We start from the raw sequence: 14100 nt of genomic DNA, 5'->3' as shown, positions 1-14100 counted from the left end.
CATTGCCAGGAAAGATGTAACTGTCTGGCTGCTGCTGTCACTGCTGTATTTATATCATGGTGATAACTTCCTAAAGATCAGATGCAGAACTTTTTCTGCCTGGGTTTACAAAAAAAAAATAAAATTACAAGTAGAGTTACACTCTATCTGGAAACAGTTTTAATCTAAATGCATCTAAAGCTCCTCTATGGTTGATGGAAAATAATCTAAATTACTGGGAGAGGGAAGTAAAGCCATAGGGAATGTAATACTGGGGTGGGAGTGAGTGAGTGAGGTAATCAATCAAAGTAAAAGCTCTAAACTCAATGCACCCAGATCTGCTACTGGCTGTGGTTTCCTGTGTCTGCCTTGTGACCCTGAATAAGAAGGATGTTTTTCGTAATTGATCATATTTTATCATTCTTTAAAAACTCAATTTCCTGCTAATTCTCAGACTTTGGGCAAACTTCCCGTGCAGTACTAATTTTTAATATTACATAAATCATGCATCCTGGACATCAAAATTAACACAATAGCCTAAATTATTCATCATAGTAGAATTTACGGTCCTTTAAAGAGGACACAAATGACCACTACAAAATAATTTTATTACAGGTTTAAATACAGTTTCATCTCCTTTTACCATCCCCTTTACATAACATTATAAGCTGTTACACCAAAGGACGCTCAGAAATTCTATTCAACTAAGTAATGTTCTTGTATCTTTGCAAAAGAGATTCAACTATCAGTAAATTTAATGTTATGTGCAAAATTACTCAATTTTCTCCACATCCTTGTACTTTTTCTAAAAGATACTGTAGATAATGATTTGCAGATAAGGAGCTGGATTTCCTTTGTAGAATACAACAGAACAGAAAAACAGTGTGGCTCATGTATATGCTCTTGAAAAGCTCAAACTGAAAACATACTGTGCATAATAGATGCTCTAACTTTAGATACAATTTCAGATGCATGCGAAGCAGAAGAAAAGAATCAACCTTACACTACTAAATGAAAATCCCTATAATAAATCTACAAAGATCATGAAGGACCCAAAAAATCCTTCTTTTTGGATCTGAGATAGCTGGAAAACTCTGTTGATGGTGGAAATATACAACAAGTTGGTGTATGTAAACTGAGTCCATAGAAATATATCCACCCCTTTAACAAATGCAAGAATTATGGGTGTAAGGTGAATAAAAGAAAACATTTGTACTGTAAAGGAGGTTGCCAGGATATCCTTCTGAGAACTTATGTATCATAAAATAATGGGTTTGGATAAACTGCTAGGCCACATTCTGACATTTATATTTATATTTATATTTATATTTATATTTATATTTATATTTATATTTATATTTATATTTATATGGCTATTTAAACCCAGCAATTTTTGTACACAATCTCTTATTCCAAGAGAAGACAAAAGGACATCATTCTTTATCAGTATAACTGCAACACAAGATACAAAACAGGCCATGGTTTCTGAATTCTTAGTCCCAGCCCAACCATGACCAAAAAGGTCAGAGAGAGGGTAAATAAAATCACTGGAGTTTCTCCAGCTTGTAAAAGAAAAAACATGCTTCTTTTGCTAAGGAAAAAATGTTGCTTGGATTAGAGGTAAGAAAAGAAGAAATTTCTTTCTACTACTGCCATTCTCCACAATTAGGAGAATGATCATATTTTAGAAATCTACCTGTCTTTCACTGTAGTCAGGATCTAATGTCTGTGGAACATTTTAAGACAATTCTACTACTGATTTGTTCAATAGGAGCTGAGCTGGAAAAAAGGAGACTGGAACACTTTTCATTACAGTTACAGGTTAGGGAAAAGCACCTGCTATTCCATATTCTCTTCCCCAATTAAGCATGCTCCTCTCCATCAGTATTTCTTAGGTTCTGCTGCAGTTCTGTTGAATTGTTTTTCTATCTATCAGACTCCCTTTTCTTTTGTTTCCATTGTACTGCAGGGCTGTGGCATCCTTTTTGCAGTTTTCACACACTATCTTATATAATCTCATCAGAATTTCATTGGTGACACGAATGTCTCCCCAGAACACTCCTCAGGCTTGCAGATCCTTTGCCAGGAAAGGCCATAAGGTCACCCTGAAGCAGTGTTTCAAGTCCCAAGTGGAAAAAAAAAATCACATGCTACTGGAGGGGGAAAAAACAACAAGAGAAAGTCAACACACATTAAAGGAGGAAACAGAGAGGGGTAAGAAAAGAAACTGAAAGAAGAGTGAGTGTGTGAGACTGATACAAAATTTTGATTTCAGAAGTTAAATATTTTAAAGCCTTATCTGTCTGAACAGCAGTCTACAGAAGTACAGTTATGCTCCTAGATATCCTGGAATGTGCAAGACTGAGGCTTTAGTCCCCCTTCTCTCCCAAAGGTTTCTAGTAGATGTAGTGCTAATGAAATCAGTAGTTACTCCTCTCCAGACATTATGCATTTCCAAAGTAAAAAAGCTAAACTAAATGAGAACATTGTGAAGTCTTTGAGGCAGTTTTAGGTAGCTTATACAAGGGTAAATATATCAGATTTTTAATATACACTGCCCTTTTTACAGTACCTCATCACAATGAATTTGGTATGGTTTATGAAGAGTCATTACCACAAATGTCATAATCGCAGAAAATCAAATAAGAAGTAGATAATGACTATCTCCATTACACAGGTGGCTAAGAAAAAAAAAAAAAATAACCTGGTGGAGACTTTACAGTGAGTTAGAGAGATCAAGAAACATAACTTGGCAGACTGACTTTCTTCCCCTTGGCACCAGGGAGCCAGTAAACAGAGATGAAGAACTGTTCAGCATTCAAATTAAAAAATGTCATACAAGACTTATTACATTCCTAGTGTTCTGCTGATATTCCATGCTTGGGGGTAATGAGGAAGGTTTCAAAACTTTCATGTGTTTGTCTTAATTTTATAGTAATGCCCTTTGCTGAGAGTACAACCGTGGCAGTACATGTAAACTCATAATTTACCTTTAGGCTTTCTAATATTTTGTTGGAAATGTTTTGGAATCTTTAAAATGTCTTATTTTCACTGGGCTATTCACTCAGAAGGCTGCTTTGGAAAATCCTTCTATTTACATTATTTTACAGTTTAGGATTTCTTGCAACATGTAGATAAACATGCCAAATTCACTTACAGTGAGATGTTCAGGGAACTTTAAGCGTGACAAGTCAGCTCCAAGACAGAGATGGCAAACATCTTTTTAGTGACAGAATGATCAGGAATAAAGCCCTAGCCCAGAAAATAACTAGCCAAGAAAATACCTATGTGCTAAGGAAGCCTTTCAATTCCTATATTCCTGATTTAAATTTGACTTAATTTTAATTGCTGCACAATTTAAACTTATTTAATAATGGTAACTCATAGAAAATATGCAAAAATTAAATATAAACCTTTAGTAAATATGAGCATTTAATATTTAATATATTTTGGGTTTTAAAATGCAAGGAAAAGGTATTTTTTGTTACTCAGTCCTGTCCCTAAATCAGGAAAAAAATAATGCAAGAAAAGTGGCACATTTAATACTTCTACTTAAAGAAATATCCATTCAGACTTGCTTTTGGAGAGCAAGACATCAAAGCCCTTGATTTTCTACATTTTAGAAAATAGGCTGGCCACAGTGAAGGTGCTTAATCACTTGCAGTAATAAAGCCCATTTAGAACTTATGACAGTGGGTAAGGAGTTTCTGTTCTTTGGCCATCCTAAGTGATCTTTCACTAGGACATGACCTCCCAAACCTGGATAAAATAACCCAGAAGCCAGGAACGGAGCAGCCTTTAACATGTCCTTCCTCCTCCTCAGGACCAGATGTGACCTCCTCTGAACAAAACTGAGGCGTCCTGGCACGGGCTGAAACTGTCAAGCTGTCAAGCCAAGTAATTCCCGTTCAGGAGATAAACACAGAGCTTTTCTATCCAAGCCTGGCTGGGTACCACCAGATTTATTTTCAAATACAAGATTAAGAACAATAAAAAATAAACCCTCGTCGCAGAAATGTTTTGAGTGTAAAATTCAGGATTCCCCACTGCTTGCACTTTGAGACAAACTGAATTTCACCTCATTTCAAGGCATACACATGGGACAGCTAATATCTGTTGCTTCAGCTGATACATGGATGAACTCAGATCTCATTAAAGAGGCTTCAGAAATAGCACAGACATAAAAGTCATTCTAGAACTGATTATTTCTAATTGACAAATTATCTTGCTACCTCTGTAGAGTAGTCAATCTATTTCCTGTAATACTGTAATTTTAAATAAGGGAACCAGGAAACATCTTGCTTAGGTGTAAGATCAATAATTCTGAGCAAGGAAAAGACAGTGACAAACAAGAGAACAACTTATTTTATGCATCACTTCCTGTTTTAATTAAGACCAACTGGCCACTACCATTCCACAAATATGCTGGAGGTGTGGAAAATCACAAAACAGATCTGTTTGGCAGGAGTCATCTGGAGCGTGGTCAAAGACACCAACTACACCATACACTGCTGGGTGTAGTTGTGCCCCTCTCTTGGCTTCCTCTAAAGCCTACCACTTGGTAATTCTCAGTCATAAGCTCTTGGTGTAAACTTTTATTTAGAACTGACCTAAGACTCAGTTATTTGCTGTGTATTGATTGAGACAGCTGCCTGTACCTTCACTTTGCCATCTGCCCTTAATCCCATGACAAGTATGAGAAGACAAGGTGGTTCACCTCTGTATGCCCCAAGGACAGATGAAATTATTGTGCACATGGAAGTGAGCTCTCCTGAGTTTTCTGCAGTTCAAATGTTTGTGCAAATCACTAGAATGTCTCATCACAATATAAAAAGCATATAAATAGAAAGCAACAACAATAGATTCAACAACTCATCAACACACATAGGGAATCTCTTGCTGTGTACATTGAAACTACCAACTGGTATCTATGTTTCTGATTGCTCTACCTTCAAAACTCACAGTAGCTGGAGGTTCTGCCTAGTTTAATGGCAGCATGGTGTGGGAAGCAGAAGGCATTGTTACTGTCTCATCACACTGCACCATAACACACTTTAGGATGAGGTCAGGAAGCCTTATTTTGCCCAAGTTTGGAAACTGACTCTTTAGAGGTGTCTTCTCCACAGTTTCTAAGGAGTCACTCCAGTCCCTTGTACCCTGCATAGATAGCTCTGTCCTCCTCTTCTAGATGAGCATTGTTATGTTTGCCCAATTAACTCATCACAAAAAAACCCCAAAAAATATTAAAAGTAGTAGCAATTTTAATTGAATAGTGAAAATAAAAAAATATAAAATTGGATACAATATAATTTGATTAAAATAAGGGATAATTTGGTTCCAATAATAGCGCATAAGCAAAAGATAACAGCGGGGTACGGAGTGCAGGGTTCTTGACCCTTGCCACTTCACGTACAAGCTTGCCAAGTGAAAATCACCCCTTTTATGCCATGTGTCAATACCATCCCCTCCCATTTTCGGTTCGTCATATCTCTATCTCCGCCTTCATTTCCACCTTTACCACGCATGCACCACCACTCGGTTTGGTGGTCACACGAGTCTTTGGGGGTCGTCACTGATGAAGGCCCTGTAGTCTTCTTCTTTGTCCTTTAATTCACCTTTGGGTTACACATGCACATCAAGCCAGTACAATGTAAGCCAAGACTAACATATCACTATATCTACATATCAAGGCAATAAATCCCTTATAGTTAGCATTTTCTGGGACCCTACCCGGTTTTTGCTCATTTTTAGCAACTGCATCTTCAGCTTCTTTCCTGTGGTCCTTGAGAACATCTGCTGGGAAGGGGGGTGGGGTGGAGTCCCTCCTCTCCCTTTCTTCTTTGACATTACAACTTTTAACTATTTTATTATTCCTGAATATTAATTACTGTATCAATATTGATTACTCTTTCAATTTTTATCAGCACGAATCATACCTATTTATCACAGCATGGACAGAAGAATGTAACCCTGACATTCAGCCCCACCTCACAGCCACCAACCTAAAGGCCAAGTTAGAGAATCTTTAAAGAACCCTCTAGGCCCATACTCTGGCCCTGAACTGGAGAATAGTGCCTTGGCTCAGTCCAGCTGCGCATGACTGGGTTCCCCTGTGCTCCAAAACCAGGTTGCATTATCCAGCTGCTGATAGGGAATGTTCCCTGGCTGCTTTAGCTCTGGTCCTATATCTAAACCTTATTTGGGTAGTGTGGGACAGTAACACCAAAGTCTTAATACTAACCTGAGAGCAGTTTGAGTTCTCAGATGTAACGAGGCAGTGCCTGGAGAGCCTGTAACACAAGTGTAACACAGGTATCAAAGCTGGATCTTTCTGATCTGACCTAAGTGAGCATTGCCTGCTGGTTGCGCTGTATGAGACTTCTGTTGTTCAAGGAGCAGTGAATAAAATGTTTGCCATGTTATTGGGTTGCTGTGTTCCCTCTTTTTCCCCAAATGATTTTAACTCAGAGGGTCATAACAAGGCTGTAAAGGCACAGAAACAAACCTGTTTAATTGGTCTGGGGAAAGAAAAACAATTTCATTTTGAAATGGGAGGATTTTTTTTTTATCCCGTGACTAGAACTAAAGACTGTTTGACTGTAAAATTCATCACACCATTATTGTATTAATGATGAAGGAATGACAATTATATAACACCATTAATCTAAGGTCCCAAAGTAAAGGGCAAAAAATTAGCAATGTGCCCTGGGGATGCTTCCAGTGGAATACTGCAAAGAGCAGGAAAGATCAATGAAAATTGCTTCTGGCTGTTAACTTGCAGCTGCTCCATCCCTACTGTTCAGGCAAGAGCCAAAGCAATAAAAGGCTGAGGATGGGACCTGAAATGTAAGCCAAAAGAAGGGTTCTCTGGGAAGTCTGTGTTATGGTCAGCCTAAGGAATATTTTATAGTCCTGTATGGTATCCTTTGAGGAAAACCTGCTTTGTAGCTCTGACAAGACAGCTATCCCCACAGTCATTAAGCTCAGTCCTTTAATATCATCCAGAAAATTTAATGTTTGTTTAGCTTAGAGATATGGGTGAGAACAGGTTGTCTGGAGAGGGTGCTGCCTCCCTACCCTTCCCCAAGCGTGCAACAAGCTATGCTTGCCTGGTTGTCCATCTGCTTATCTCTTTGGCTTCTGACTATAGCTTACAGCCTGAGCATGTTTTCGTGCCTTGGCTTAAAATTTGTCACTTATGCATCAGGTAGTGATAAATAGATGGGCAGGGTAGTTCTTTTTAAGCTTTTTGTCAAAAGTACCACATCCAGTACCAGGAAACTGGAGTAAGATAAATTCTTTCAATGAGATACAATTTTTTAGCAATGAGAGTAATTAAAAGCTGAAGTAATTTATCTGAGAATGGGGTTGCAAACACAACTGCAGAAAATGCACAAGATTCAATACTCTTCTAAACTCTGGTTTAATTCCCAGTTTTGGAAACGTTTTATGGCTTATCCTGAAAATCTGGCCAGAAAAAAATGCCCATGGCCTTCTAGCCTTAGAATCTACATGTTTATATGGACTTCTGGACAGCTAAAAGTGGAACTTTTAGTTGTGCTCATCTGAGCCAACTTCCTTTTATGCCTTGGCGCTGATTCTCAGTGTGCCTGCCTCAACTTCCCCACCCTCCTGTCCATCCATGGGGCCTTATCTTGGCAAAATGTGGCTATCATATTCTACTCCTTACTCCATGGTGAAGGCTGTTGTTAGAGCTGTGAGCTTGTCGAAATGTGTTTTAAATGTCAAAGGCTTGTTAACTGGCACTTGAGAAGTTTGTGGATTGGGAGTTTGGGGAAGTGTGTTGTAAAAGTTAAGGGCTTGTTATCCAACACTTCTGAGACTAAATGGTGGGCTAGTTGCTGGAGTTAAGGTGATTATACAATAGAAGTATGAGCTCCCTGACATGTGGACTGGTGTCTTTGCTCAGCCTGACAGGCATTTGTAGCAAATGTTCTGCCCGGTACCCAGAGGGTCATGACAACACATTGAAAACTTCTGACAAAAAAAATTGAATTAGATATCTAGTAAAATGAATCTTCAGCAAGGCTGTCCGTGATTTTAGGAATGGATATTTTGGTATTCTAGAATGCAATAACATGTTTACATTAAGAAGGCAAGAAGATGTTTGCCTAAGTCAATATTCTTAGTCAATAGTCAGATAAAAGTATTTCTGTGTAAGAAGACCCTTTATTTCAATGGAATACTCCTGTAGCAGAGGTATGGTGATAAAAAGTCAGGAGCTGATAAAAGAAGGGTGACAGGGATGATCAAAATGTTTTAAATATTTCCCTACTACAGAGATGACAAGCCTCAAGTGGCTACAGTTTAGCCTGTCAAATTTCTCTCTTACATGAAAGATATTTGGTGAATCCACTTTGAAATCTCCTGCATCCAGGAGATGGTGCATCCTCTAAGAAATCTATTCTCAGAGATAAGAAGCCAAGTGCACATCAGAGGTGATTAATGGGAAATGTATAATCTCTTCTAGTGATGCAGGGGACAGGTGGTGGACAGTGCAGCAAAAGTGCATGGAAAAATAGTCGTGGCATCTCTGTGCATGGTATCCAGAACACACCAGTGCCACAGCCAGTGCTGTTGCAATGCCTGTCATTGCTAACATCCTCCATGAAATTGCCATCATCATGCATCCATCAGTCCAGATCTCCCAGTGTGGTACCAGTGCAACCAGCACATCTTGACTTTGAAACCTCCTCCAAAGCTTCCATGTTTCACAGCATCCTTGTGCAATCTTTTTTAGAGCACACACAAACACTATCTCTGTTCTAACTGCAATCACAAGTGATTTTCCTTTACTTCTAAATTCTAAACTATTAACAGGAACACTTCCAGGATCATCCTGGCACACAGTGTTGCCATTAATACCACTTTCCTTCACATCCACCAACACTCACAGAATTTAGAGCTGCGTTGCTCATTCCATAGAGATTTTGCTTTCTGTGATCTATTTCTTTCAATTGTAATTCTTTTTCCTGCATTTGCAGTTAGACTGCAGTCTAACCACATGAGACAGAGTTATGCATTGGTTGATTTACTGAGTTCTGATGCACTGCACAGTTTGGTACCAATATCTAGGGTAGCTCATTAAAGACAGAATTGGGTATCTCTGTACTATAGTGCAGTGTGCAATATGGACAGCTTAAATAAAAATTAAATCAAACACTGCAAAATGACAGAATCACACAACTACTGAATTTCCTGCAGCCCTACTAAAAATTATAGCATTAAGCCACCAAAAAAAACAAAATTCCTAACTATGAAGTTTCATGTCTTTACTTGGAATTTAAAAATTAAATCATTCCTATCAGTATCAAGGTATTATTTTCTCTGATTCTAGAAAGTACATTCCACAGGCATATATGACTTACCAAACAGTATATACACTTGAGAGCATGTTCTGTTAGCCAGCCATCAAATGGCACTGAAAAAGCTGAAGCGTAAAAGAAAATCAACATTTTCCTTAGCAGTGTTAAACTTCCAGATAATTAACAAGTTCTTTTTTGGTATACAAGCTGATAGCAAAATGAAACTTCATTTTCTGAAGGCTGCTGTGGAAAGGAGTAAAACCAATCCCCCAAGAATTCATACCAGTCAACCTACATTCACCTAAGACAACTTGGATTATTACTTCCTAGGTTTGTATTACTTTTTATGTTCTCCAAAAGCATAGTCTGAGAAGTTATCAAAGGCTGTTGAAAAATGGTTTGGAGTTATTTTGGCTTTTTCCTGTAGGGAAATCTATTTTTAACTAGTAGACATTTTTTATATTAAAAACAGATTATTGTTTTCAAAACATTTTTTCTTCCAAAGCTAAGAATCAAACTGAAAAATAAAACCAAGAAGTTTTGCCAGAAAAAGTATGAGTACCCTGATTTATTTCCCTTGGGTTATAAGAAGGAAGCAACAAAAAACCAAAACCAGCAGCAACTCTTTCAAGTTAATACTTTTATGAAAAGATGTGCTTTAGGTATGGAATTGCTTTCACATTAGAAATTATGTTGAAAATTTCCAGTAATCAATAATGTGTTCACACAATCTGTATAATCCTCCACTTCTCTTTTCTTAATTTCTGCTCCATTGTTCTGTTACAAAATAGAAAAGTTCTACAAAATAGAAAAGTTCTACAATAAATTATTTAGCAGCAAGACCAGGCCTCAACTGTCTGCAAGCTTACACATGTAACATCTCTTATCTTTCATTAAAAACAACAGCTTGGAAGTCATAATTCTCTGTACACCATTTTCCTATGAAACATCCTTTTGTTCTTCATTTTCCTAATAAATTCTTTCCACTGAAGTGCCCAAAGTGTAGGCATACTACTGTTTTCTGCTGGACAGGACACTAGTTACTAATTTAGTATAGACCATAAACCCTTAATCCTACAGTGGCTTTCTTCCCAATACAGCAAAAATTAATCAATTAAGATTTTCTGCGAGCTGAACTCCTCTTGTTAGGAGAACAGTTTACTGTGACATTTTCAAATGTGCAATTGTTTTCATTCTAGAAATGCATATTTGTATCAGGAAATGCAGTGTCAGCTCGCAGAGGCATTGCAGAAACACCTTCCATGGAAAGCCTTACATTTCACAATATCTGCCACTACCCTGTGTCAGACTGTGGGCATGCAAGGGTGAAGCCAGATCAGAGATGCAGCAGAAGGGTTTTACTGACTTGTGAAGGGAAAAAAAGAACAAAATCAATAACCCACGTAAGTCATAGAAAGTTTTCACAGTTTGTTTTCCTGCCTTGCCATCCAAACTTTGAAAGAGAGCACAACCCCTCTCTGTCCCAAGCTCTCCAATCCCAAGCGAAATGTTTCTGCCAATTACTGCTTTCAAACTAGACTGCACAATGTGGTTGGCTTCTCATCACCTTGACCAACCTGAAAATTCCCTGCTCATTCTAATACTTTATTTAAAGCTTGAGGAATCACTTGGAATTCCCTTTTTTGATTAAACAAAACATGCTTTTAATGTTAAAGTTGCAAAACCTAGACATCATCAAATATCTCCTTCCCTGAAAGAAGCTTGATTACAAAGCTGGAGCCTCTAGTTTGTTAGGAAGTATAATAACATCATGCTGTTTGGTGAATTTTATGTATCAGGTAACAAATGTTTCATTGACAAATTGACTGCAGCTCTAAGTAAACTGGGGATTGCCTGTAATCTACAGCCAAGGCTCATCTATTGACAGTACATTAATTTCTCAAAGTTTCCTCTTCTGCAGGCAATGAGGGAAGTCCTAGATGCTTGCTGTCATTGCAAAATTTTTTCCAAGTCTGAAGAAGGAAAAACCTGCAATATGCATATCTTGACACAGCCAGTTGCACAGATTGCCAGAGAGCTTTCCTTTACCACCCTATTTCATATCTTTTTTTAAGGAGGTAAACCCACGAATAAATCCTGGAAGACTATTTCATAATTCCACAGTTGAAGTATTTCTCACTACAATTTTTGGGCTCAAAACCGTATCCAAAGTTAAAGCAGACAGCTGCTAATTTTCTAATATTATGTCTATTCCCAGTATTGCCATTGATTTCTCTGGGACACTGAGTAGGTCACTTTACTTTGCCTCTTTTCCCTTATTTCTAAATGTAATTATAAAGATAAATTAAAAACTCCTTTTGACCTCAATATCAGAGGTATTGACCTTGATATACTGACCTGTTGGTAAAAAAACCCACCAAATACAGTTCTCATTTCCAGGACTCCCAATGGGGGAAACTGTCACAGGGCTTTTCTTGAGCTACTGAACTCCAAACATCTTTGGAAGGAATCTGTTCTGCAAACAGCTTGTCTGACACCACAGCACTGTTTCTTTCCTGCTTTTAATTGTCTATGTTTTTTGAAGGACACCCACAGATGCTTTTGAACTGGAGGAACAATTCCACAGAGTAGCATTTCAACTGTTACACTCCAAGTGATAAGCCTTCCAACTCTTTATTTTTTAATTCTTATAACATTCCTATTTTCATGCTCCCCCCTCTAACTTCTGCATTGCCATCAAGGCCACAATTGCTCTAATAATTCACACTGACATTACAGATACTATTAAGTCTACATACTTCAATGAAATTGCCTCTTTGCTGTCTCCTTTATGGCTTATAAAGATTCCTCATGGCTCACAAAATCCTATTTTGTTGTGGAATCTGTTGCATTGTCCTCCACAAACCATATCCAAGGCTAAAGATATTTTTTCCATGAATCTTCATGTTGATACTAGATAAGTATTACACAGGACAATGAATGGTTTTTATTTCCTAAATGTTGGCCTCTCTTGTAATTCACTCCTGGATGTCACTGTAATTCGGTAGTGAGCATAAACACAAGTAAACAGTAATCGTGCAATGTAGCCATATGGAATATTCATGAAAACTGATTCTGGAAGAACAAACATTCATGACCATCTGTATGAATTCTTTGTAATGCAGAGGCACTCTCCATGGAAAATACAGCCTCTTCAGTGTTCATCATGATAATGCAGGTTTTTTTCTTCATTCTTTATCCACTCCTGCAGGATCTGGATGACCTTGTAAAGTATTCACCCAAAATGAGCACTAATCAGTCGGAGGTAGTGCGGGTCTCCATAGCCACTGGTGCAAAGCAGATGAGAGTGAAGGTACAGGAGATGTCCTTTCCTGAATGCAGCACAAAGTGGCTGCATATTGTGACTCATGAAAGGTATTTCCTACTCTGCTGCTAAATAATAGAGGTCACTTCAGAAACACTGGGTAGAGGGAATGCAGAACCATAACTCCTAGAGAACTGGAGCTGGGTCTGCCCTGAGTACCTCAGAACCTAGACATTATAACACTAACATGAATTTGGGAGTGTGATGTAACCAATATACATCAAAAAATTAATGCGTTAAGGATATTTCTCCTTTGTATAATCAAAATTGTTGGGGAAACATCACTACCATACATTTTGATAAGGTGAATATTCTATTGACTGCTTAAAATTTGTTTCTTTTACCCTTTTATCAGGGCTAGATACAGTAAATAATTATTTTTCACATATCCTTTAAGGAAGCTTATTTTACTTGGGCCTCTCCCTCTCCCTCTCCCTCTCCTCCCCTCCCCTCTCCTCCTCTCCCTGCTCTACTGTTCCAGAAATAACTTGAAGTATTCCATTCTTATATCACTTAATGGGTTGATTTTCCATTTTCCATTCATAGGGCAGAGACCTGAAATGATGGCTGTTTAAATCAGCTTGTACACCAAGTTTATAACAAAACCTATATTTGGAGGCATGCTCACTATAGGTTCCAATGCTCACTTGAAGTTCAATCATTAAATGCTTTAAAGCATCATAGAAAATTTTTTTTCTTTTAAATTTAGAAAGTTCAAATTTAAATAGCTATTAAAAACCTATTTACGTAGTCTCCTGTTCCCAAAATTAAATCGAGGAGAACACTGTTATCTGAAAAGCAGAGAGCGAAAGGATAAATTAGATTTCTGAGAGACCTTGCATTTTAATAGTCCTGTATGTTTTTAGTAACACAGGTATATATTTTTTACTATGTCATTTTTATCCTAACAATTCTCCTTTAATCTTTTCAGTTCTGTCTCTCCAGCCTTGGCCTTTTTCCTCCCACTCTGAGGTTTCATAATGCTTTTTCAGCCATTATCTTTTCACCTAAATAATCCCTCATTTTCCGATTCTCAGTAGCAATGTCTCAGCTGAAAGCCTAATCCTGGCTACTGCCTATAATGGCTCCCCAGGATAAGTAATCATCTGAGCTATTTGACATCCACTTATGTTGGCCTTACTAGGACAGTAGAAGGATAGCATTTTGTGCTTCCTAACTTTACCAGCAGAGCCTTCCTACACAAAATCCTGCAGGCTTGTATGGCATAAGCAGCTGCCAGATCAGTCTTTAAAGAGTCTTTAGGTTCATAAACCAAAAATGTCATTAAACAGGAAAGAATAATTCATCACTCTCTTCCCACTCAGGACACGTGAAGTGGACATTTTATTAATCAATGTGTGTTGTCTTCCACTAGTGTGTGATCAGGCATGGTACCTACTTCAGCCTCCTCTCAAAGCAGCATCCATACAGAACAGGTTGGCAAACATCCAGTATCCTTTTACCCTTTAA

Source organism: Melospiza melodia, chromosome 6 (assembly GCF_035770615.1).
Source record: "Melospiza melodia melodia isolate bMelMel2 chromosome 6, bMelMel2.pri, whole genome shotgun sequence".
NCBI lineage: Eukaryota > Metazoa > Chordata > Aves > Passeriformes > Passerellidae > Melospiza > Melospiza melodia.
The sequence above is the reverse complement of the archived record's forward strand: the minus strand, read 5'-3'. Positions refer to the sequence as shown.